General features: G+C 39.6%; 1 pseudogene; it reads left to right on the forward strand.

Moving 5' to 3' along the window:
- The first annotated feature begins 19,033 nt into the window (after window positions 1–19,033).
- On the forward strand, window positions 19,034–20,275 carry LOC149828954 (serine/threonine-protein kinase UCN pseudogene; annotated as a pseudogene).
- The last annotated feature ends 4,519 nt before the right edge of the window (window positions 20,276–24,794 follow it).

Below are 24,794 nucleotides of genomic sequence, written 5' to 3' on the forward strand. Positions count from 1 at the left end.
CTTATAAAAAAGGTTTTATGCATCCTTGTCTCCTTGCTCTTTTTGTGTTTGTGTATGCATGTACTCTTGCTTTCGCTTCTGTATGTATGTTGTGAGTTGCTTGTGCTCTTAAAAGGCTTGCTTTCGGTATTTGTAATTACCCGAAGTTACGTCAGAGACGCCTTCACTTCTAAACCCGTGACAGGCACAATGTTTGCACTTTTACTCCACTTCACCCAAACAAATGAAGTGTAGCTCCCATGAGAATTTTATAGGGAAAAATGAGCTAAACAAACCCAACATAGGGTGCCCAAGATTGTGGTGAGCTAGGCCATGCTCTAGCTCATGATGAATTCGAGTTAAATGAGTCAAGCTCAAGCTTGTTCTTTTACCAACAAAAATTAAAAATAATAGAATTTAGATTATAAACCTACTAAACCAAGCTCAAATTATCTAATTTACAAAATAAATAATTGTTTATAATAAGATTTGAACTTTTAACCTATTGCCTGCAAGTCAAACGCTTCAACTATCTCACTTTGTGATTTAAAATATGCATAAAATATTTGTTACTAGTTAACCAGCTATATAAACCAAGCCGAGCCGAGTCGACCCGAGCAGCCTTTATTCATGTTCAACTTACTAAGCTTATTTTTCAAGAGTTCGAACAAGCTCTTCATGAGCTGAACACACAAGCCAGGCCATGAACAGCTCATCTCATTGCCTGCCCTAAAATTCTTAGTGCCGAGCCTTGCTGGTAAGACTTTTGCTCTGTGAATTGACAAATGAGGGTCTTAAGATACATAACATGATATTCCCACTTTACACAAGGCATATATATATATATAGTCAGTAGAATATAAGAATTAATGTGTGAACTGAGATTTTCATGAATCTTTTGTTCTTTTCTCTTGAATCTAACCCTACGGATCTACATGCTTGGTTTTATAAGAACCAGTTCTTGAATTATCCGATTTTGATGCATAAACAAGATTTTCTTAAAGCTTTAAAATCAATGACTCATAATCTTCATAAATATTCAAGCATTCAAAAATCATATTTTTTTATCGAAAATACATGATCCAATGGTTGATTCCTAGCAAATTCACCATTCCAAGCACATCCACATGGTTGGATTTGCAAAAAAAGTATTGGAAATGCCCATATTTCTGGTTCTCATATTTTAGTGACTATATATATATATATATATATATATATATATATATATATATATAAGTTTCCAACACTCATGATCCTGATGTCTAATTAGGCAACACCCATTATCTATCAAATTGTTTAAAAAACTGCTTCATGTATTCTAGGAGCCACTTCAGTCTTCCTATAACTTGTAGTTTTGAATGCTTTTATGATAATCAAAGGGTTAGGCATCTTTATAGGGAATTCTTGCAAGCCCACGATGTTTCTCTTTAGAGCACCAGTCGTAAAATTTTAGCCATTAAAAGACTGCTCCATGAATGACTTGGTGATTATGGCCGACCATGGCATCTCTATGGAGACTCTATCTTATCCCTAGAGTACAAAGGAGGGACCCTACATGCAAAGACACACTCATATATATATATACATATATATATATATATATATATATATATAGAGAGAGAGAGAGAGAGAGAGAGAGAGTAATGGATCCGTGTTAAACCCATTTGGTGCAAAACCGCGTGCTAAATGGGTTTTTCGGGCTTTTTTATTTTATTTTTAAATTCTGACCGTACAGATGTGATCTATGTACTTGATTTTAGAGGGATCAACTCTTGAAGCATTTGATTCCAACACGGGTGAGTTTTTATAAAGTTCTAAAAATCAACGGTCCAAAATGTTTGTAAATTTTCAAGGCTCCAAACATCATTTTTTTCATCAAAAACACATGATCCAGATATTGATTCTTAGTAAATCGACCATGCCTAACACATTTATGGGGCCAGAACCACATAAAAAGCACCGGAGAAGCCCGAAAAACACATTTAGCATGAGGTTTAAAACCAAATGGGTTTAACATGGACCCATTTTCCTCTCTCTCTCTCTCTCTCTCTCTCTCTCTCTCTCTCTCTCTATATATATATATATATATATATATATATATATATATATATATATATATATATATATATAGGACATCTGTAGATGCATAACAAAAACCAACTCTCCCAAACAAAATAATTTCTACAACCTATAGATGAATTTCTGGCGAACATTTTTTTCAATTTAACTTCTAATTGTAGACCATGTGGAGAATAAAGGGATACAACATTTGGTAATGGCGCCATGATGTCATATTTTGATCCAATGGAACCTCATAGATGTGTTCAACATATTCCAAATGCTAAGCATCGGCTCTTGGATCGTGTTTTTGGATGAAGAAACATGATTTTATGAGCCAAGAAGATTTCACACATTTTAAGCCGTTGATTTTGAAGTCCTATAAAAAGCTGCCTACATATCAAATAAGGGTGATCCAAGAGTCCATTCTCATTAAGTAAAATGTGTAGGCTATAAGGTTAGTTTCATGAAAACAGTAAAAAAGAGTTAAAAAAAAAGGCACATGTGCCTCATGGTGCCGTGTGACCAAATGTGAACGTTCCCAGGAAAAAATGTGAAAAAAGAATATTTTTGATAATTTTATTTTGATAAATAAAAGTAAATTAGCCTTAAAAAGTCATAATAGATTTTCAAAAGTGCCACTTTAATTATATTTTTACTCTAGTTGAACATTCCTAAAGTTCATTCAAATGGTTTAAACATTGGACAAAACTCCACACATCTAGACACATAGGGATGGCAGTGGACCCCGGGAAAAAGGGGCCCCGCCCCACCTTCCCCCGTTTGGTCCCGGGATGAAGGGCATGAAACGGGGATGGACTTACGCTTTTCCCTGACCCGCCCATCCCCGTCCCCATCCCCGCCCCGCCCCATCCCCATCCCGAATCCTTCTAAGGAATGACAATAGACTCAAGAAAAATGGGGCCCCGCCCTGCCTCGCCCCCGTTTGGACCGGGGATGGAGGACATGAAACGGGGATGGAGGTTAAAATCCATCTCAGTGCAGGGATGGAGGTTCCGGTTTTGAGACGGAACGGGAGTGGAGACCTTGTGCCCCGCCCCAGTCCATTGCCATCCCTAGACTCACATACACAGGCTACTGAAACTGTCACTCTTAAAGAGGGGTCTAAATCGTAGAAGCTAATTAGTTAAGCTTTTCAAAAAAGTTAATTTAACATGCAACAAAAAGGAAGCAAAATTATGAGTGATGAAAATGTATGAGAAAATGAGAAAAGGGAAGTAAGGGAGCAACATTATTAATCCGGAAAGATATTGTCTATGACCTTTTCTTTTTTCCCTTAAAATGAGGAAAGGCACCCCATTCAAAGATAAAATTTAAATGACCCTAGCCACACTGCTATAAAAAGGCTTCGATCAATCTTTTAAAATTCTTACTAGACAAATAAATTTTTTATCTACTACCTATTAAGTATGTGTGTACTGCTCCCTTTTTCGTTAGGTCACTGTTCTAAAAATCATTGTTTCAGGCTAGATCTAAACCATTGGATGTGTTTATCATTTCTTATTTATTAAAAAAACAAGTTTTATTTCAAATTGATTTCATGTAAAAATGTGAAATATTTTATGATCAAAATTTAGTAGAATATCAACTATTGATTTTTTTACCTCTTTATAATACACATCTGGGCATAAAGTTGATTAATTAAAAATATGATTTCTATTGAATAAACAATGATAAACACATCTAATGGTTCAGATCTAACACATCTAACAATGATAAACACATCTAACGGTTCAGATAGTCCCCATACCATTATATATATATATATATATATATATAGAGAGAGAGAGAGAGAGAGAGAGAGCATTCTGTTTATGCTTAAGCCCCAGGTGCTTTTAATTTTATTAATTAAGAAAATAAGAAATGCAAAAAAAAAAAAACTTGGGAATTTCTTTTGTTTTTTCTTTTTTGGCATCCAAACATGTGCTCAGGTCATTAAAATACGAAAAGGAAAAGGAAAACCCTTTTAGGTGACATCCCTCCTAATCTTTATCATTCTTAACAAAGAAACACACCTAAAATTGGCACCAATAGCTTCTCAATTATTATTTAATTTGAACAAGAACCATTATAAGGGCAAAAGAAGAAAGGCCCCTTTATGGAGCCACCGTTTGATTTATAACTTGTATTATAAATATGAGATACGTGGAGGATGAAAAAGAATAGGTGGCCTCCCCCACTCACCACTTTGTGGTGGGTATCAATTTTCTTAGCTAACAAACTAAGGTGGCAGACAAGACAATGCAAGTCACTAAAGATTTAAAAAGAGAGTTTGGGTTAGGACACCAAATTCTTGGTTGGGAATCATGTTCAAAAACGCCCCTAAAGCTATACCGGAAAGCACGTAAAGGAGAGGAATAAAAATAAAGCCTACTGGTGAAACTTTTATAAAGGAATCGTGAAGGACATGGGAACAAACCCTAAATATCCGAATACTGACAGAAATATAATATATACGGGCTAGATATGCGTCCCCATGTTCATTACTTTTGTCACTTGCAAATGGAAACTGGAAATGCAGTCTAATATCAATGATGGGAAACATAGATTTTATAAATAGATTTGCTCAAATTTCAGCCTAATATGATTGCCCCCTAGGGCTACCAAGTTGGCCCAATTGGCTCAAACAAGGGAACAGGTTCGAAGCGTGGACAATGGTTCATGACTAGGGGTGTCAACAGGTACCGGACCCTGACCCGTATCAAACCGGTCTGGGTATGGTGTAAATAAGAAGACCCGATTAAGTCCTGGGTCCAGACTCAAAGGTTCCGATTAAAACACGGACCCGGGTATAGTTTGTGAAATTTAATACCAGACCTGGGCCCATCCCGAGTTCCGATTATGACCCACAACTTTTCAATGTAAAAATGATAAAAAATAATGTTTTACCGAGTATAACCCATGTCTGGTTCATGTAGTTCTTATCGGGAGGGTATGGGTTGTATTATGGTGGGTTCGATTAGACCTGCATCCGGATGCCCGACCCGAGTTCCGATTAAGACCCACAATTTTTCAATGTAAAAATAATAAAAAATAATGTTTTACCGGGTATGGCCCATGTCTGGTTCATGTAGTTCTTATCAGGTCCGGTATGGTTTGTCTTATGGTGGGTCCGATTAGACCTATGTCCGGACCGGATACCATACCCAAAAATCAGAGCCAGGTCAGGTTCCACTTGGGTCGGAACCAAACCTAACTCATTGACACCCCCCTATTCATGGCACATACAGGCAGTAGTTTATTACTTTTTAATAATTTTAAATAATATTTGCAAACATAATATATTTTTACATATTAAAATATAGAAAATATTTTTAATCAAATAAATAATAAAAAATGCCATGTCCTCAGTGGAGATGCTATCCTACAGGATGAGTCTAATCTCATATACTTACCACAGAATAGAGGTTGGTCTATGTCCAGTCTTATAAGTAGGGTTATGCTCGGATTTGGGTCAGGAAACACCACATGCATAGACAACCTTAGCTAGTTTAATTGGCATCTTACTTTGGGCATTGGGCCATGAACTATACTTGTTCATGATTTGAACTTCATACATAAGCATGGATTAGGTTTGAAAAGTGGTATTGGAGTTGTTGGCTTGTCTCCCACAATTCAAGCTAAAGGAGGGCACATGACATTGCCACCACCCTCAACGTCTTCAACCCCACAAGAGAACAAACAAGCAAACTCATTTGGAATACGCCTTTGACACTATGTTAGGGATTCTCTTCCTATATATTCCATGGATGAAAACCTCACAATAATAGTTGTGTATTGCCATGTCCACCTTCATATTTCCATCACATGACTAGAATCTCCCAAAAACTTTCAAATGCTTGTCATATGATTGATTTTTTTCTTTGTTTTGCTAGGCCAAAGTAAAACCCTCCCATCACTGACTGTACATTAGCGGCGGGTCTCCTGGTTGGCGAACCCTTGAGGCCTCTGCTGCCCTTCCAACTTTGACCTTGTGGCAAGGGATGCTTCTTGTGATTTTGAACCATGGTCATCTCATGTTGGTCTGTTATCCTTAGAGCCCTAATGGGCATCAAATGATATATATATATATATATATATATATTGTTTTTGGTGGAGGCTAAGCAAAAGGAAAACCCCATCAATGACAAGATATTTTGGCCAATTTACGAGAAAATCTAACCAAAATTAGGAGTTTTTTAGCATAAACAAAACATATAATGGAAATTATGAGAAATTAACAGGAAATTGCAAAGAATTAACTGAAATTGAAAATAAGACAAATGTTTGATTCCAATTCAACTCTGCCTAAACTTTTAGATCCCCTATTTACTTATAGAATGAGTTTCTTAATCTAAAATAAACAAAATTTCAATCCTGATCACTTTCTAAATAGATCAAACCTATAGTAAAGATACAAATCAAGCATAGTAATTTAATATCTGAAAAAAAAATATACAAAAGACCCAAATAACAAATAATTCAAAATCTAAACTCGATTTGAATGGGTCCTTATAAACCCAGGTCTTCTGCTTCACTCATTATTCCCTCTGGGTTGAAGAAAATTTACCCTCAAGTTCAAGTATGAATCTTTTGCTTTTTCTAATTTCGCTTCACTTTGTGGGTTATGGGCCCACAAATATGGTATCAGATCTATACGTTTCTGCAAAAAAGAGAAGAGGACTTGCTGGATTCGCTCCCATAACAATTGACAAGGCCAGTGCTTTTCAAACCAACCCAACTCACGGAAGATGCCTTTAAAGAGAAATGGATCAAGTGGATCAGGAGGAGATGGTTGTAATAAAAACGTGATCCACTGTAAGGGAACCTGATCCGATCTGAGAAAGTTGAAGGGTTTGAGAAAGTTTGGGCCAAGCAAGACAGGTTTAACTTGTTTTGGGGTAAGGATACATGGTATGACATGGGGATCTCCACTATGGTTCAAAACTAAATGGTCTTGGGTAGTAGGAGATTGGATCTGGATAGTGAGTAGGATATAGAAAGGCTCATCTGGGATTGGGTCTAAATAAGTTTGGTTAAGGTTCAATTGAGGTTGATTTGGGGATTGGGTAATGGGTTTGAATGGATCCAATAAATTAGATTTGGATTCATTATAAGAGATTTTGGATCCAAGTTTAAGATAATTGGATCTAGGCATTGGGGGAGGTTTTGGAAAGGGTTCATTTTGGCTGGGCTCTAATAGGGTATTACCTATCTGGGTTTGGGTATGTTTTGGGTAATGGTTGGTTGTTTAGCTAACCTAACATATCTTATTCAATTCATCTCATTCTAAGTATGCACTGGCTCTATCCCTTGGTTCTCTTGATTCTTTTGTACTTTAGACCACCATACTAAAGCCATCCCACATAAGCTCGATCTTGATTGAATTGGGCCCGGGAACTTTACACTTGTTTTATATGTATGGGTAAAATCTGGGTCTGGTCTTGGCTTAGATCCATATATGACTCCAATATGTCAAAAAAAGAGTAATGAGGCTGGTTTGGTATATTAGAGCCAAAATATTGGCTTTGGGCCCAACCCATAGGGCTTAGGTTCAAGTTTGAAACTAACTAGGTCCGGATTGATGGGTTTTGGGTTTGTTTAGTGTCCAAAGCAAGGATTGGAGGGTTGAAATTGGGGTAGAACCGGTTTGGAACCTTAAACCAATTCAGAGCAACAAAAGGAGAATTGAATCGGGTTTGAAGAATGGCATGAGAAAGTGTATGATGGGTTCAATGAAATTAACTAGTTTGCTCAAACAACCTACAATTCATACAAAGTGAGAAGGGTCTAGGTCTAGGGTTGGTGTTATTCCACGGAGAACCGCCCACCACCACCAACGGCTAGTGGGGGCCCACCCGTTGACGTCCGGTCGCCGGCTAGATCCCTATTGGTGGCATCCCTTTTTCTGCCAAATTTTGTTTGGGAAAATAAAAGGAGAAAGAAGACGATGATGGTGATGGTAGATGCGTAGCTGGCGGTGGAGAAGAAGGCCAAGAATGTGAAATTCGGCTCACAGAGAAAAGAGAAGATGAAAGGAAAAACAATTTTTCGATTGATTCCATAGGATAGGTATACACAGTTATTTATACAAGAGGAAACTTAAAACACATACAAGCTTAAAACACATACAGATAACTATACAGAGTTATCTTAAGCACTTAGACATCTTGAACTCTTTAATGTTACCCAAGATTTGAAACTCTTAATCGGACGAGAGTTCCTGTAACTTCAATACTCTAGAACTCTAATCAGATGAGAGTTCTGACAACCTGAACTTCTTAACGCTCCGAGTTTGTCAAGAAGATAAATAAATGCTTCCTTTCCCAAGGCCTTGGTAAAGAGGTCTGCCACTTGATCTTTACTATGAATATAACATGTCTGAATAACGCCTTTCGTCAGTTTTTCTCTCATAACATGACAATCATTGTCTCTGTGTTTTGTAAAATCCACTTCAAAAAAAAAAAAGAAAGAGATTTGACCCGGGTCGGATCTGAATCCAAACCCGATGGACCCTCCCCCGTGCTTATTTAAGACACGAAGAGGGAAAGGGTTTCTCATTTGAAACCCTCCCCTTCTTCCGCATCTCCCTCAGCTCTCTCTCAGTTTCTCTCTCACCCTCGTTCGATCCTCTCTCCTGCTCTCGCCTTCTTTCCGGTCGACAGACGTCCGATGAACTCTTGTCTGACGAAACCCCTCACCCGCATCTCTCTCTCGTCAGCCGACGCCAACTCCGGCGACCTCAGTCCCTCTCGCTGGGCCCTTCAAGTAACCCCAAACTCCTCTTTTTCCCCTTGTGTCTTCTTCTTCTTCTTCTTTTATTGTTTTCTTCTTCGTTCCCCTTTTCTCTTTTTTGGGCCGTCTGCATTAGGTCGATTGGCAGGGGATAAAGCCCCTGTCTGACATCTTTCGGCAAACCGGCAGGGGTGATGCCCCATGTCACCTGCGTTTAGTCGGTCGACAGGGATTTTAGCCCCTGCCTCTAGTATTCCGATAGGGGCGACACCCTCTGTCGCCTATGATAAGGTTTTCGGTAGGGGCTTTTGGCCTCTGCCTCACTTTTTCGGCAAGTCGACAAGGGCCTTGCCCCTATTGCCTTTGTAATTTCGACAGGCATGAGCAAAGCCCCTGCCCTCGATCCTTTCTCTTTTTGCAGTGGAGGGACTGAGTCCTCTCCTTGCTTTCTCAAGATACAGGGGAGGGTCTCGGCCCCCTCCCTATTTCTCTTTTTCGCCATGTAGGGGTCGAGCCTCGTCCCTCTCTTCTTGATGGACATGTTACAAGGGAGGGGCTCGGCCCCCTCCCTGTCTCCTTGTTGTATGGGTTACGAGGTAGGGGCTCGCCCCCCTCCCTGTTTCTCCTTTTTGCAATGGAGGGGTTGAGCCCTCCCTCTGTCTTTCTGCTTCCCTTTTTACGTAAAGGGAGGGGTTGAGCCCCTCCCTACTCTTGTTGGGGCCCAGAACTGTGTTCGGCTTATCAGTCAAGCCCACCCTTGGCTTTTCGCCACTGCAGGTAGAGCCAGGCTCGGCCTTACCACCGAGCCCCCACCTGACTCCCTTGTGCTAGCTGACAGGGTCGGGTTCGGCCTAGATTGTCGACCCTTTTCCCTGCCCCCTTTATGCTTTCTCTTCAAGTTTTTGGGCAGTTACTTATGTTTCATCTTTTGTAGCTAGCACGACGGATCCCGCTTGCACCCTGTGGCCCGAGCCCTTTGTGATCATTGTCCTTTTCATTATGTCATTTACTTTGTCGTCGCGCTTTAGTCCACAGGCTACTGTTTTATGTCATTTACTTCGCCGTTGTGCTTTAGTGCATAGGCTCAAGTGAAACCTTGAGACTCCCCAAGGTAGAAGAAAGTTGTGCAATGGACTTTGGATGAACTGAACTAAGCTAAAACACTAAAAATAAAAATTAAAACAATTAAATATATATTCATAAAAGTAGCTTTTTAACTCAAGGATGCAGTTTTGCGATCCTTGTCATTTTCATTATGTCATTTACTTTGTCGTCGCGCTTTAGTGAACAGGTTGTTGTTTTATGTCATTTACTTTGTCATCGCGGTTTAGTGCACAGGCTACTGCTTTATGTCATTTACTTTGCCGTCGCGCTTTAGTGCACATGCTACTATTTTATGTCATTTACTTCGCCGTTGTGCTTTAGTGCATAGACTATTTCTTTATGTCATTACTTTGTCGCCGCGCTTTAGTTCACAGGTTATTTGCTTTATGCATTTACCTGCTTACGCATTTATTTAGCCGATATACAGTTTTGTACTTTGTGCATTGCTTACACATTCTTGCGCTCGATACACAGTTTCGCGAAATGAGGATTGCTTGTATCTTGCAGTCACACTGGATTATACTCGGGCTCACATTTTGTTGACCTGCACTTACATAAGTGCAGCCTTGAGCGTACCCCGTCTCGCTTGTTTAAATTATGCAAGTCACATGTATGCATTTCAATTCTCTAAAAAGAGGATTCCTAGCGTGAACCTGCTTTCTCAATGCGTAGTTGCAAAGCAGAAATTGAAAGTTTTTCCCTTTGCAAGATAGCAACCAAGTCTCTCAAATTGTTGTATTTGGGAGAAGTATTTTTACTACTTCGATTGTGTATTTGTTACGACTCGGACAACCCCAATGAGGAGCACAACTAAATGTTTGGACATGATTCTATTGAGAAATCTGTATCTCGTTTATCGAAGCTAGTATCGAGCCACATGCAACATATGGGTACTATGATAAACAAATGAGAGATTCATGATGATCTCATACCATGCGAATGGCACAAGAGTTGTATTTTTGTTTCAAAAGATAAAACATGCCAAAAATGAGTTTTTGCATTATATAAATCTTTACGAAACATTGTGTTGGGGTTTCCTTTTCAGAAACCTATACCCTTTCATTGTAGCATACTTGTAGACATGCGCACCATGTTAGTAATACAATGATTGGATGAATCAGTCATGCGACCTTGAATCGTGCTACTGGCACAATGCTGAAATCATATAAATAGTTATGATTTGCCTTTACATGCAAGATGCTCGAGTTTGGTTGAAAGATCAGAGCATGCAGAATAGGTCTTCAGTTAAATAAAATCGGAAGCACCCATTCGATCAGTTATTTCTCGTCAAGGGAGAGGATGAGATGGTATAAAAACTCTGATAGATAGGTTGTTAACAACCACTCCTCAGGCAATGACTCTATATCCCCAGTCATCGAAGTTAGGGGATGGGACTACTAGAGATTATCCTAGGTGATAGATCTCACAGACTTCTGCAAAAGTAGGATGCATCTGTTGTTTACGTATGTCTTTGAGAAATCCTCTCTCGATCACCGACCGTCCCCTTAGGAACGGACTCAGCTAGCTATTCAGGGTATTAAGAATACATGGCATAATAGACCCTTAAACTAGCAACTAATTATCGAAACAAAAGTCATACTGCTCATATTACTTGTTGGATGTGCATTGTACGTTGATTAAACTGTTAATGCTAGTTTTAGCATTTCTCTTATATTGATTAACTGTTAATGCTAGTTGTAACATTTCTCTTACGCTGATTAACTGTTGATACTAATAGTAGCATTTTTCTTGCGCTGATTAATTATTGATGCTAATAGTAGTTTTCACTTATTTAAACTGCTAAACATGATAGAATTAAATGCAAGTGCTTAATTTTGTTCTCTATTGTCTTTTGTGCACCTACCAATTTTCGTAAAACTGACCCATTTTATAGCCACAAGTGATAAATATGTTATGAGACAGGCGATGGCGCAATTGTAAGATGATCTCAAGATCTCATTGTTTCTGTTGACAGCTCATGTTTTGAAGTTTTGTGTTTTTGGTAAGGGTTTTCTTAGGAAATCTTAATTTTGTACAACTTAAAGTTATTTCTAATACAAATGACTTATTAAAATGGTTGCAAGTTATTTCTGTTTGGTGAATATGGATTTTTACGCTAACGCATCCAAGGCTGTCAACTTGCCTTTCTTATTTAAAGAAAAATGTTTCCGCTGATTTGTTAAACAAAACTCTTAAAAAAATTAAGTCTTTTGAATTGGTGTTGTCATGAAACACTGGATTTGCGACAATGTGCAAAGCCGCTTGATTATCATAGAATACCGTGACCGACTATGTGTGTTCAACGCATAAGTCAGTCAATAACAATTTAAGTCATACAACCTCACACACAACATTTGCCATGATATAGCACTTCGAATCGGCTGACGAACGAGAGACGATGACTTGCTTCTTTGTTTTCCAAGAAATAGGAGTAGGACCCAAAAATATGCAATACCTGGTTACAGAGCGTTGCGTCTGGGCTAGACCTGACCCATATTTTTGGGTGTGGTATCAAATCCGAACCTGGGTCTAATCAGAGAAACCATATCCGGGTCTGATAAGAACTACATGAACCAAACCCCAACCATACCCTGTAAAATAATGTTTTTTTAATTTATATATTGAAAATTTGTGGGTTTTAATCAGAACTCAGGTCAGACCTGAGTCTGGTATAAAATGTCACAAACTATACCCGGCTCCATGTATTAATTGGACCTTCGAGTTCGAATGTGGGCTTTAATTGGGTCTTCTTATTTATCATCATACCCGAACCTTATAGAGTTTGGTACAGGTTGGGTATGGGTAAATCTGACCAGTTGACACCCCTACTTTTTAGGGTAAGGGCAACCCTTTTTGTCAATGGCTTTCTGTAATTGGACAAGTTACAATTTTGCACAAGAGCAATATGGAGGGTAATGATAAGGACAGAAGCATGTATTCAGCAGATAAGGCATAATTTCTTACTCATCTTCCTCTTTCTTGGGAATATGATTGGTCCACGTGGTGGGGCAGGGGCTAATTGCCTAAAGCCACACCATTTGTTGCACATAGCCACACACCTTGCACCCAAATGAATAATGGTAAAGCTGGTAAAAGAACATTCCTGATGCTCAATCTTTTGGTTTAATGTTTGCAATCACCAGGTAAAAATGCACTTTTTTTTTTTGGGGGGGGGGGGGGGGGAAACTGCCCTACTGAGTGGCCATCTCATTAGTGGAGGGCTGGGAAACGAACCGAGCAGCTTGCAGCTCGGCTTGGTTCAGCTTGCCGGGAGCTTGTTCATGTTCGTCAAATGAGCTCGGCGACAAGCTGTGAACAGGTCATATAATGTAAACTGAGCTGAGCTCGGTTCAGCTTGTCTAAGCTCGGTTGCCAGCTCTGTGTGTGTGTGTATGTGGGTGCGAGCATGCATGTGGAATATGTCACAGAAAGTGCTTTGGGCTAGGTGGTTAGTCTATATGGTTGTCGCAGAGAGGGTTTGGGGTTTGAACCTCAGCGCTAAACCTTCCTTTAAATGTGTTATTTTTTTATGAGCCAGCTCGGATTTGTCTTGCCTGGCTCAGGCTAGGCTCAGTATCGAGCTCAGGTTGCCTAGACCCAAGCCTAAGCCCGAACTGGGTCCACAAGTAAATGATCGAGTCAAGCCTGAATAAGCTGTGTTCGGATTAGTCTGCCCGTTTACTAGCCCTACATTAGTGTAAAAATCCCAGGCTCTAGACCCAAGGGGTTTGGCATAGTGGGATGGGACTTAGTTTGACGAGCAGTCTCGGTTCAAATCCCATGGGTGTCACCCCCTGCGTAAGCTGTCCTTTAAATGTGGCATTTTTTTTTATGAGCCAGCTCGGATTTGTCTTGCCTGGCTTGGGCTAGGATCAACCTCGAGCTCAGGTTGCCTAAACTCAAGCCTAAGCCCGAACTGGGTGCACAAGTAAACGATTGAATCAAGCCTGAATAGGCTGTGTTCGGATTAGTCTGCTCATTTACTAGCCCTACGTTAGTGTAAAAATCCCAGGCTCTAGACCCAAGGGGTTTGGCATAGTGGGATGGGACTTAGATAGTTTGAAGGGCAGTCTAGGTTCAAATCCCATGGGCGTCACCCCCTGCGTAAGCAGAAGCTTGGAAACTCCTTGGGATCGAGGGGTAAGCCATCGGAGTTTTACGCTGAGCCAGCGCGGCTAGGTCTCTGCGCCTGGAGCGGTTTCTCCGAGTAAAAAAAAAAAAAGAAAGAAAAAACTCAGGTTCTTCTTCCTCACTAGGGATTATCTTTCAACTTGGTAACGTTCATGAGGAACCTCTACCATATGAGTGGATTTCTTGTGCACAGTAAAAATAAAGTTTAATGATGTGAATAACATGGCTTTGGATATGTGCTTGTTGTCATTTCCACTATTTGAGTAAAACTGCAAAAGAACAGAAAGCAAGAAAAAATTAAAATAAAATGTTAGTATCACCGAAAAATCATTGATATTTTTAAAATAGACAATATTTGATCATATAACGAATTTTAAGATTAATTATATCCGTTACGGTAAAATTAAGATCTTTTCAAAATATCGACTCTACCTGTTGCATTGATATAGACATGGTTTCATGTTTCTGGTTTGTCATCATGCTGCAAATCGCTGTATTTATCTTATATTTTAATATGCCCTTAAAATCAGGCCGTTTTTCCTCGTTTTTTTGGAGGTTTAGGGCATCTAGCTATGGGCTGCCAATGATCAATCACATTAGATTTCTTGTTGGATTCTGCCTTTAAAACGTCAAGCAATGTCCTCTTTATATTCGAAAAAAAAAAAAAACTACCCTACTTCACATCAAGGAGTCATTTCAAATTAGCCCCTTCATTCTTGACTTAGGTTCATAGTGACAAATATCGTGAGAATTATGAAAATCTCGAGAAAATATCGTGAGAAATTACCTGAAGGTTTAAACAGTAATTTCTTGCATTTTTTGGTAACATAAATATCATGATTTAAATGTGATATTTATGTTTTTAATGGTTATTTATTATGAAAAAACATGTATTTTTTGTTTAAAATAAATTTTCTTTATATGTATTTATAAAATTTATTTTTTATTATTGTCTAGATTTTATCAAAAAACATGAGTTTTTCAAAAAAAGTTTCTATTTCTCACGGGTTTTTGTCTGCTAATATTTTGCGGTTTCAAGCTTTTGTCACTATGCTTAGGTTTTGTACTCTCTCTCTCTCTCTCATGCATAGGGCTGATAAATGAACTGAACAGCTCGCAACTCGGCTCAGTTTGGTTCGCCACAAGCTTGTTTATGATCTGCTCATAAAGACAGTGAGCCGAGCCACGAGCAGCTCATTTAATTAGCTTAACCGAGTCGAGCCCAAACACAGTGTAATATATAAAAGAGAAGAATGCAAAGAATACAGGATATAGAGAGAATCAGAGAATGATGCATGAAAAATATACCTGTAAAATATGAATCATTAAGTTTAGTATATAAAATATATATATTTTAAGTGTAATATATAGTAAAAATATATATATTCCATGTATAAATAACATGAATATTTTTTTATACTAGTTTGGATCCTCTCGAATTACACCTTTTAGTGAAAGCAGGAAATTACATTCAAGGTTTTGCCCCATTGAACATAAATAGGAATCATCATCGCATCACTTTATATGTGTGTGTGGGTGCGTGCATGCATGTGTATATGTGTCCATTGTGTACTAAACTATAAAAGCTTGTGGCTGTTTACTCTGTTTTTACATAGAAGTAATCTTCAAAAGCTAGCCCAATCTAATCTTTACATCATGCTTAGCATGTTCTATTTTGATTATTTTTATGTGTAAAAGTTGACTCCAACATGATGTTTGTGTAACTAAACTATCTTCACCTTTATGGATTATGGGCCATTGATTTTTTTCCTATATTGAAAATTAAAACTTGTGATGTATTGGAGATGACTAAACCAACTAAGATTATAATAAACCATTGCTGAAGAATCCTCTACTGCTAGATCAAGCACTTATAGCTAGATCCAGTTGGAAAAAGAGTGTACCACCAAAAGTGGTGGTTCACAACGGCAAGAGATCTCATATATATAGGGAAAATGTTGGTTACTAATGAAGGTACTAAACTAATGAGTAGAAATCACTATTTTCTTCAAAAAAAAAATCTAATTTTTTGTAGATCAAATATCACATATGTAATCTACATGGTTTGTTTAGTAGGAAACTTGATTTAATCATGTGATTATGACAAGTAATTAGTTTTTAAAAAGGGTCTAAGAATCAACCGCTCACAATGTGCCAAAATTTCATATCTCAAAAGATCACATTTTTACATCAGAAAAGCATGATCTAAGGCTTGATCCTTAACAAACAAATCATGCTGAACACATCTATGTGGTTAGATTGAGTTGATACTAACTTGCACCTATGATTTCTAGCTCATTAGTTTTTAGTTTTGTACTTTCATTAGTAGCCAATATATATATAGTGCTTTTTGTCTTGGTATTGTACCACATAAGCTAGGTAGTATACACTTGATTTGCATAGATCTATGCTTTAAAAGAAAAATCTAACCATTGAATCATGTTTAGAATATTATATTTATTACTTTGATATGTTAAAGTCGACTTGAGTCCAATATTGATGTTTTATACTATTTTCAAAATACCCTTATTTTGATGAACTGTGTGTCATTGATTTATATTGTCACGGTCTCAAATAAAATCTTATGCCGTATTAAACATGATAAAACCTTATAATAGAGTAAATAAATTATGGCAAACATATCCGCACGGTTAGATTTACCATTTGGTGGCTACATGCAAACAAGAGTGTGTACCACACTATATGATATGGTATAAATATTTTCACAGGCGAAAGCAAGATTTGGATTACGTGATTATGATCGTGACTTGCTTATATGTTTTTTAAGGTCAGCAAACATCAACCTTCTACAATTCCGCAAAACTTCGTAACTTAAAAAAATCACATTCTTTTGGCATCCAAGAAAGATTATTCAAGGCACGACTTGTATCAAACTATGCACAATACATCTACAAAAGAAATATAACTTACACCCATAATATATAATAAGTGGACGTAGGTGCACCTGAAACACTATATATATATATATATATATATATATATATATATATATATAGAAAAACTTGTATTGCCGAACGACGCATCAGACGCTCAAGGCACATGATACATTTGGCGGCGGTTGTGTCATGAACGCTAATGTGCTAGGCAAAAAAAATGCTATCCACCGCTGATCTATGAGAGGGGTGAGGGTTTATATATATATATATATATATATATATATATATATATATATATATATATATATATATATATATATATATATATATATATATATATATATATATATATATATATATATATATATATACAGTGATAGGTAGCTACACAATTTATAGGAGCTCAACTGAGAGTGGAGTCTTGTTGTGCATTCATCGCAGGAGTGGTGAACGCTCAGCGCTCTCCCCGCAAAAACTGCTGAAAACTGCATCAAAATTGCGGAAATCAGGATTTAGCGGTTCTGGACCGCCACTAAAAACAAAATACTTATTATCGAGTGCATCCCTTAGGGGTATTAAAGGCGGTCCTGAACCTAAACAAAAAAAATGCAAAAACAGTGTTTTGCAGGTTTTTTTGCATTGTTTTGCATGCTGTCCGTCCATCACGTGCGTGATAGACGACCAGTGTTGTTCCATTGGGTTGCGCAGCTACACATTTTTCTATATATATATATATATATATATATATATATATATATATATATATATATATAGGAAAACCTGTATGTTCGATCGGGTTTTCCTTCGAACTTGGGCCACCTTTTTTTTAATGACAATCTGCTTTGAACTGCCTCTAATTCTCATTGTTTTTGCCCAAAGATTTAGCGGGGGGGGGGGGGTCAAACTCGTGAGCACACAAAAAAAATGACAAATGATAGTCGTGCTTTGTTGTTTCACGAAACATTTTACTGGTTACTATATATATATATATATATATATATATATAGAGAGAGAGAGAGAGAGAGAGAGACGAATCAAAGATATCAACATTACGACAGGTTCAACAGACACAAAATACAAATCAGAAACAAGGCGATCAGTCCGGATCCGGGGAGGCCTTAGCGACAATTGGCACTTAAGATCAGGAAGAAAGATGCGTAACGAGGCGTTTACATCCGCCAGAATATAATTTACTAACTTGTTGAAATTAACCGAAATTTGCCTGAAAATAGCATTGTTGCGCGACATCCAAGCAGCCCACCAGGAAGAAAGCAACCAAGTTCTCCAAATGATCCGCCAACTTTTACATCTACGAACTGGTTGGAGTCTCCACAAGAGGTCCACAGCGAAAGACTTCTGACGCACACACACTACCGGCTTATTCCAGGTAACCTTAAAGATATTCTGAAAGACTTGACATTCCCAAAATAGGTGCAATGCAGATTCCTCGACCCCCTCGCAGAGAGCACATTTATTCACAATACAGAAACTTATAGACTTGAGGAAGCTATTTGTCTACACCTGATCTTGCAGAATAAGTCAAGCAAAGAAACGCACTCTCGGAAGAGGACCTTTGTTCCAGATAATCCTCGTATGAAACTGATTCATACCTGCTGAAAGAAGAGAAAGGTAGGTGTCTCTAGTACGGAAGGAGCCGTTTTGAAAGATCGCTCTACAAAAGAACTGGCTTTGAGTGCGTTTTTATCACTCTCGCACAGCAAATCAAGCTTAATCCATATGATCTACACAGTGCCAAAAGAAGAAAGAGAGAATTGTAATTTTATCAATGATGCAATCCTTACAAAAAATGGAGAGAGGATTTGATACCTTACTATAAATACACAAGATGCAAGTACAGGTAAGAAAAGAAGAGGAGGGGTTCCCAACTTTCACCTCCCCCGCGGACAATATGGTCCGGCCACCCAACAAGAGGTCACCACCCACCTGTGACTTCTAGAATCATCCCCCCCCCCCCCCCCCCCCCCTCCCCCCCCCCCCCCTTCTTTCTCCTCAACCATTCGTCGTCATAATTTGATCTCCCCTCTCTTAAACCCCCTACCCTCAAAAAGCAAAGCCCTCCCTCCACCACCACCCACCCCTCAACCTCCCTCCTCCTCATCCCCTAAACAATGTCCAACCAGCTTGACCTGAATCAGCTGGTTGCTCACAAGGTCTTAGGCCGAGGAGCCTTCGGCACGGTTTTTCTGGCAACCCACCACCCTTCTTCTTCTTCTCCTGGTCACGTTCCTCCTGCATCTTCTTTCGCCCTCAAGATCGTGGACAAGGCCGCCTTCGAGGGCAAGTTCGACGCCTCCCGCCGCGCCCGGTGGGAAGTCGACGTCCTCTCCCGCCTCGACCACCCTTTCCTCCCCTCCCTCTTCGCCACCCTCGACGACGGCGACGACGGCCTCTCCGGCTGGGCCATCCCCTTCTGCCCCGGAGGCGACCTCAACGTCCTCCGACGGAGCCAGTCGGAGAAAGTCTTCTCCCCGTGCGTCATCCGCTTCTACGTCGCCGAGCTCGTCCTCGCCCTCGAGTACCTGCACGCCCGCCGCATCGTCTACCGCGACCTGAAGCCCGAGAACGTCCTCATCCAGGAGTCCGGCCACCTGATGCTCACCGACTTCGACCTCTCCAAGCTGCTGGCGCTGGCGCCGGCCCCCGGCGACGTCAACCTGCAGGAGATGCCGGAAAAGAACCACAATAGGAAAGCTCGTAACATCGACGATCCTCAAGATAAGAGAAAGAGGAAGGGCCACTACAGGAGCCTGACGAGGCTGGTGGCCGCCGCGTCGGCGAAGGTGACGCCGGCCGTGAGCGCGGCCGCGCGGAGGCAGAGCGCGGTGGTGCCGAGGGCAGCCTCCCCCGCCGGCGGGGTGGAACGCACCAACTCGTTCGTGGGCACGGAGGAGTACGTCGCACCCGAGGTCGTTACGGGACAGGGCCACGCGTTCGCCGTCGACTGGTGGGCGCTCGGCGTCCTCGCCTACGAGATGTTGTACGGCCGGACGCCGTTCCGGGGATCGAACCGGAAGGAGACGTTCCACAACGTGCTGACTCGGACGCCCACGTTCATCGGGCCCGCAACCGGGTCTACCGCCCCGCTCCGGGACCTCATTTTCCGGCTGCTCGAGAAGGACCCGGACCGCCGGCTCGGGTCCGGGGGCGCAGTCGAGGTCAAGAGGCACCCCTTCTTCCAGGGGCTCAACTGGGACGTGATCGCCGACATCTCGAGGCCGCCGTTCATCATCGAGCAGGGCTCGGACCCGGGCGGTTGCGTCGACATCCGGGAGTTCTTCCAAAAACGCAATGCGCCGGTGACCATCACGCCATCGCAGTCGTCACTGGAGCCCAGCCTGCCGGAATTCTGACCGAGTGAGAACCGGTGCCGAAATGATGTGTACATAAAAAAACGTTTCGAGACTGTTCGGGACCGGGCCGTATCTGAGATGAGACTCCCTAGGTTGAGATTTTGCTTCTCCTTTTTTCAATATTTTGTAGCCCAAGGAAGCTTCTTTTACCAGTTAGAGATCTGCAGCACTGCTTATTCTCGAAATGATTTCCATGTCCTTACTTGTCTCTGAGTGTCCAGCATGTTCTTTTGAATTCAAAAGAAATGGGCTTCCTGGTGCTCTCATATTGAAATTTGAATGTGAGGCCAGAGTGAGCACACCTACTCTCTAAACCACCCATCCTGAAAATCAATGGTTTAGATTGGTCCTCAAACCCACATTTAGTACAAAATCATAGGCCCACAATATGTGATCAAATCATGTTCAAGATCCGATGGTCATCCACATCATGGACCCATCCAAGTTAGATTATTGGAACGACCCATGGTCATGATTGTGGACCAATCACATACTTTGCCCATTGAAGAAGCTAGACCTTACCTGGCCACATTGTGGGCCCATCACATAGTTTACTAGGCCAGGGGTCGGAAATGGACTGGGCCCAGATCAAACCCAGTTGCCAGACACCACCCAGGCCAAATGAGTCGGGCAGCCCATGGGCACAATTGAATGAACAGTTTCTGAGACTGTTCAGGCCTGGCTTTCCTGGTTCAGACATATATATATCCCGGATTTTCTTGCAAAAGGCTCGATCCGCCTATTGATCTATGTCACATGGATACGGCTGTGAATACGGGGATATGGCCGTTTATCGAGCTTTCAAAACGGGTAGTATATAAGAGGACACGATACCGAGGCCAAAATGGAGTGTCCATGTGACATAGCCAATACAAGCAACAGACTAGTCAGAGTCCGGTCTCAACTTCATCCTAAACCCAGTCCAATATGAGTCAGAGCTCAAAAACTATCGTTGGTATGGGCTGTGCCATCAGTGACTGACATGTCTCCAAGCCCAAACTAGGTCCGGCCATACCAGGCCTTAGCCAGTGTCAACTAGGATTGGACCGGACCTGACCTGACCATCCAAAGCTGGATTCTTGCTGCTCATTGGGGTTTCCTGGTCCGGTAAGTCTTATGATATTTGTCTTATTTAAGCAAATATAATTCAGGCATCATGTTTGAAGCATAACAATTGGGCACTGCTTTTCAACAAGAGTACAAAAAAGTGGAAATGAATACGTTGTGAAACGGTCAATGTTTGGTCATAGATGAGCGACCCAGTCTCGGACCCACTTGCTCATCATGTTGGGTGGGGACGACCATCTGAATAACTGCAAAAGGATTTTGCACCAGTTGCTACGGCCCAATATCGACACCAACCTGGAACCACAAGGATCCAAGTAGGCCCAATTGGGTCAGGCTTTCACTAGATGCAGTACTTTTCTTACAAGGCAGACTAGCCCAACAGTTGTCGTCCTCCTCGGCATCATCCGGTCCCACTCACCCACCAGCTGAAGCTAAAAAAAGCAACCAATGGCTTCTTGCTTTTACCTTTTTTTTATTCCTATCTAACAAAGATAGCATAACAAACAAAACTCTCTCTCTTAACATATTAGGCCTCATAATTTGAAGTGTTTTATGATATATCTGAACCGTTAGATGTGTTTAGCATGCCCAATTTAGTGGGAATAGGCTCTTGGGTCATTTTTTTTTTATGACAAATTATATTTTTATGAACTGAAAAAATTGATGTCTTCATAGCCATTGATTTTGGATCACCGAAAAAAACTGTATACAGGTCAGATCTCGGTGATCCAAAAGCTGGTTTCCCTTAAAGAAAACCTATACATCACATATATGGTGTTAGATGTGAGAAAAATGCAAAAAAAAATACTAATTTTGAATGGACCTAATTGAACATTAGGTGTTGTGAAACGTGCTTGATGTGTTTTTTCTACTCTTTCAATATTTTTTTCGCAGTTCCGACCCCATAAATGTGTTGGACATGGTCGATTTACAAGGAATCCATACCTGGATCATGTGTTTTTGATGAAAAAAAATGATATTTGGAGCCTCAAAATTTTATAAAAATTTTGAGCTGTTGATTTTTTTAACCTTATAAAAACTCACCCATGTGTCGGACTCGAACCACTTTAAGAGCTGATCCTTATAAAATCAAGTACATAGATAACATCTGTAATGTCAAAATTTAAAAATAAAACAAAAAAGCCTAGAAAACCCATCAAGCACTAAAAATACACGTGGTAAATGGGTTTTTGTGCCCTTCCGGTGTTTTTTTTTTTTTGTAGTTTCGACCACATAAATGTGTCGGGCATGATCGATTTACGAGGGATCCACATTTAGATCATGTGTTTTAGATAGAAAAAATGATATTTGAAGCCTCAAAAGTTTACAAAGATTTTAAACCATTGTTGTTTTGAACCTTATAAAAAGTCACCCATATGTCGAAATAGAAGCCTTCAAGAGCTGATCCCTATAAAAATCAATTACATAAATCACATTTGTACAACCAGAATTTAAAAATAAAATGAAAAAAAAAGCTGAAAAATCCATTTATCATGTTCATTTCTTACCTAATGTGTGACCAGCTATCCATCATATCATATATATATATATATATATATATATATATATATATATATATATATATATATATATATATATATATATATATATATATATATATATATGGGCATGAAAGAGAAGAAGATAGAAGTGAAAGCGTATAAAAGAGAAGAAGACAGAAGTGAAACCGTATAGTTTATACGGGACAAAGAAGAAGGGGCCCACTAGGCTGCACATTGAGAATTGTTGAGTGAGAAGCATGGCATCCGGGTTTGGCCCACCAGGTTTGTGTAGACAGGCTGGGAATTGTTGAGGGAGAAGCATGGGATCCGGGTTTCACGCATGCACTCGTGATGGTGCCTTTTGTCTTGGAGCAATTCTGATAGCAACACCCATTCCATGTCAATCATGAATAGGACTTGCTTCTGCCCTCCAGTTGGGTTGGGATCAGGTGATGTTGAAAATATTTCCACACAATCATGACCGTACTACCACGAAGCCCTTGTGGTAAGAAAATGCCTTTGAGGAAAAAGCCCTGATGCTAAGAAAATGCCCTTGAGAGGAGCCTAAAAGGATTTCCCATGTGGTGCTCTTTACTACATGAGGGTGGATATTATGGATATTAGAAAAAATCACCATTGGCAGTGGTTTTCAATATCACCTGATCTCAACCCCTCATTTAGTTGCTCCATACTGCCATGAGGCTGGATCTGGTGCAATCACATGGCACAAAATTTCTGCATTAAGCACATGATCGCTCTCTATCAGGCCTTGGGCCCCACAACTGACAGGCATGTCCTCAAAATGGACGGTGATCAGGTGGTTAATGTACAAATATTTGTGCAATCATATTGCACTTGATCTTTTCGCTACTGCCACCCAGTCATTGCCTTGATACTCAGTTGTAAGTTGCATTTTCTTGTTGGATGCTAAGGTGCTCCTAGAAAATCATAGTTGTGGATTGCATCTTCTTAATTAGACTTTAGAGATGTAAAATCATAGTTGTAGGTTGCATCTTCTCAATTAGACTTTAGAGATGTAAATTTATTGATAAGAACCATGTTTTGGATCATGTTTTTTTTAAATAAAAATAAGATTTTTTAAGTTATAAAATTTTGGGACATTGTAAGCCTTTGATTTTTTAAGATCATAAAAAGCATGCATGTATGACATAATCACATGGTCCCAAACTTATTTTTCCACTAAATAATGATGGTAAATGTATGATAAAAATGCTCAAATTTTTTAAATGAAGTCAATGTAACTTTGTAATTGTTAAACTTCAAGTTATGTGATTTCGTGCAAACCAATTGTATTTAGTTTGATGTTAATCATATTGACTTGTCTATATATGAAAAAACAACTTTGCAAAACTGTTTGATTTTTGCCGATTAGTAGGATTTTTGTAGATATACTTCACAAGATTTTGGAACGTATATTGAAACAAGTATGATTCAAGAAATTTGCAAAAAATAAGAAATATCACATATTTGGCATAGTTTTGCAAATATTTAAGCATGATACTTCTGTTATCTGGATATTCACAAATGACTTCATGCGAGAGCATAATATATATGCAAAAAAGTAAGCTATTTGTGAAATTAGTGGTAAGTGTTTCGCACATATATTAAGTAAGCTACATGCGATTTTGAGAAGTATATGTGAAAGGGTATGATTTGCAAATATATTTATGTGAAATATTTTATTATACGCAAAACAGGTAGGATATTTGTGATTTTGGTGGTTTCAGTTTTACCAAAATTTTGCAAATAAATTTATGCAACGTTCGTGAGGTCTAAATTCGCATAAAAAACCTATGATTCTAGACTTATGTGGGTGTTGAACATATTCGACGGGTGGTACAATTTTATCGCAAAAATGCATAAATTTGCAATTGTGAAGGATAAAAGTGTCCTAACGATGTTGGATACTTGCAATTTTGGACATCGAA

This window comes from Nuphar pumila, chromosome 9 (genome assembly GCF_984573655.1).
Source record: "Nuphar pumila chromosome 9, dmNupPumi1.hap1.1, whole genome shotgun sequence".
In the NCBI taxonomy this organism is placed as follows: domain Eukaryota; kingdom Viridiplantae; phylum Streptophyta; class Magnoliopsida; order Nymphaeales; family Nymphaeaceae; genus Nuphar; species Nuphar pumila.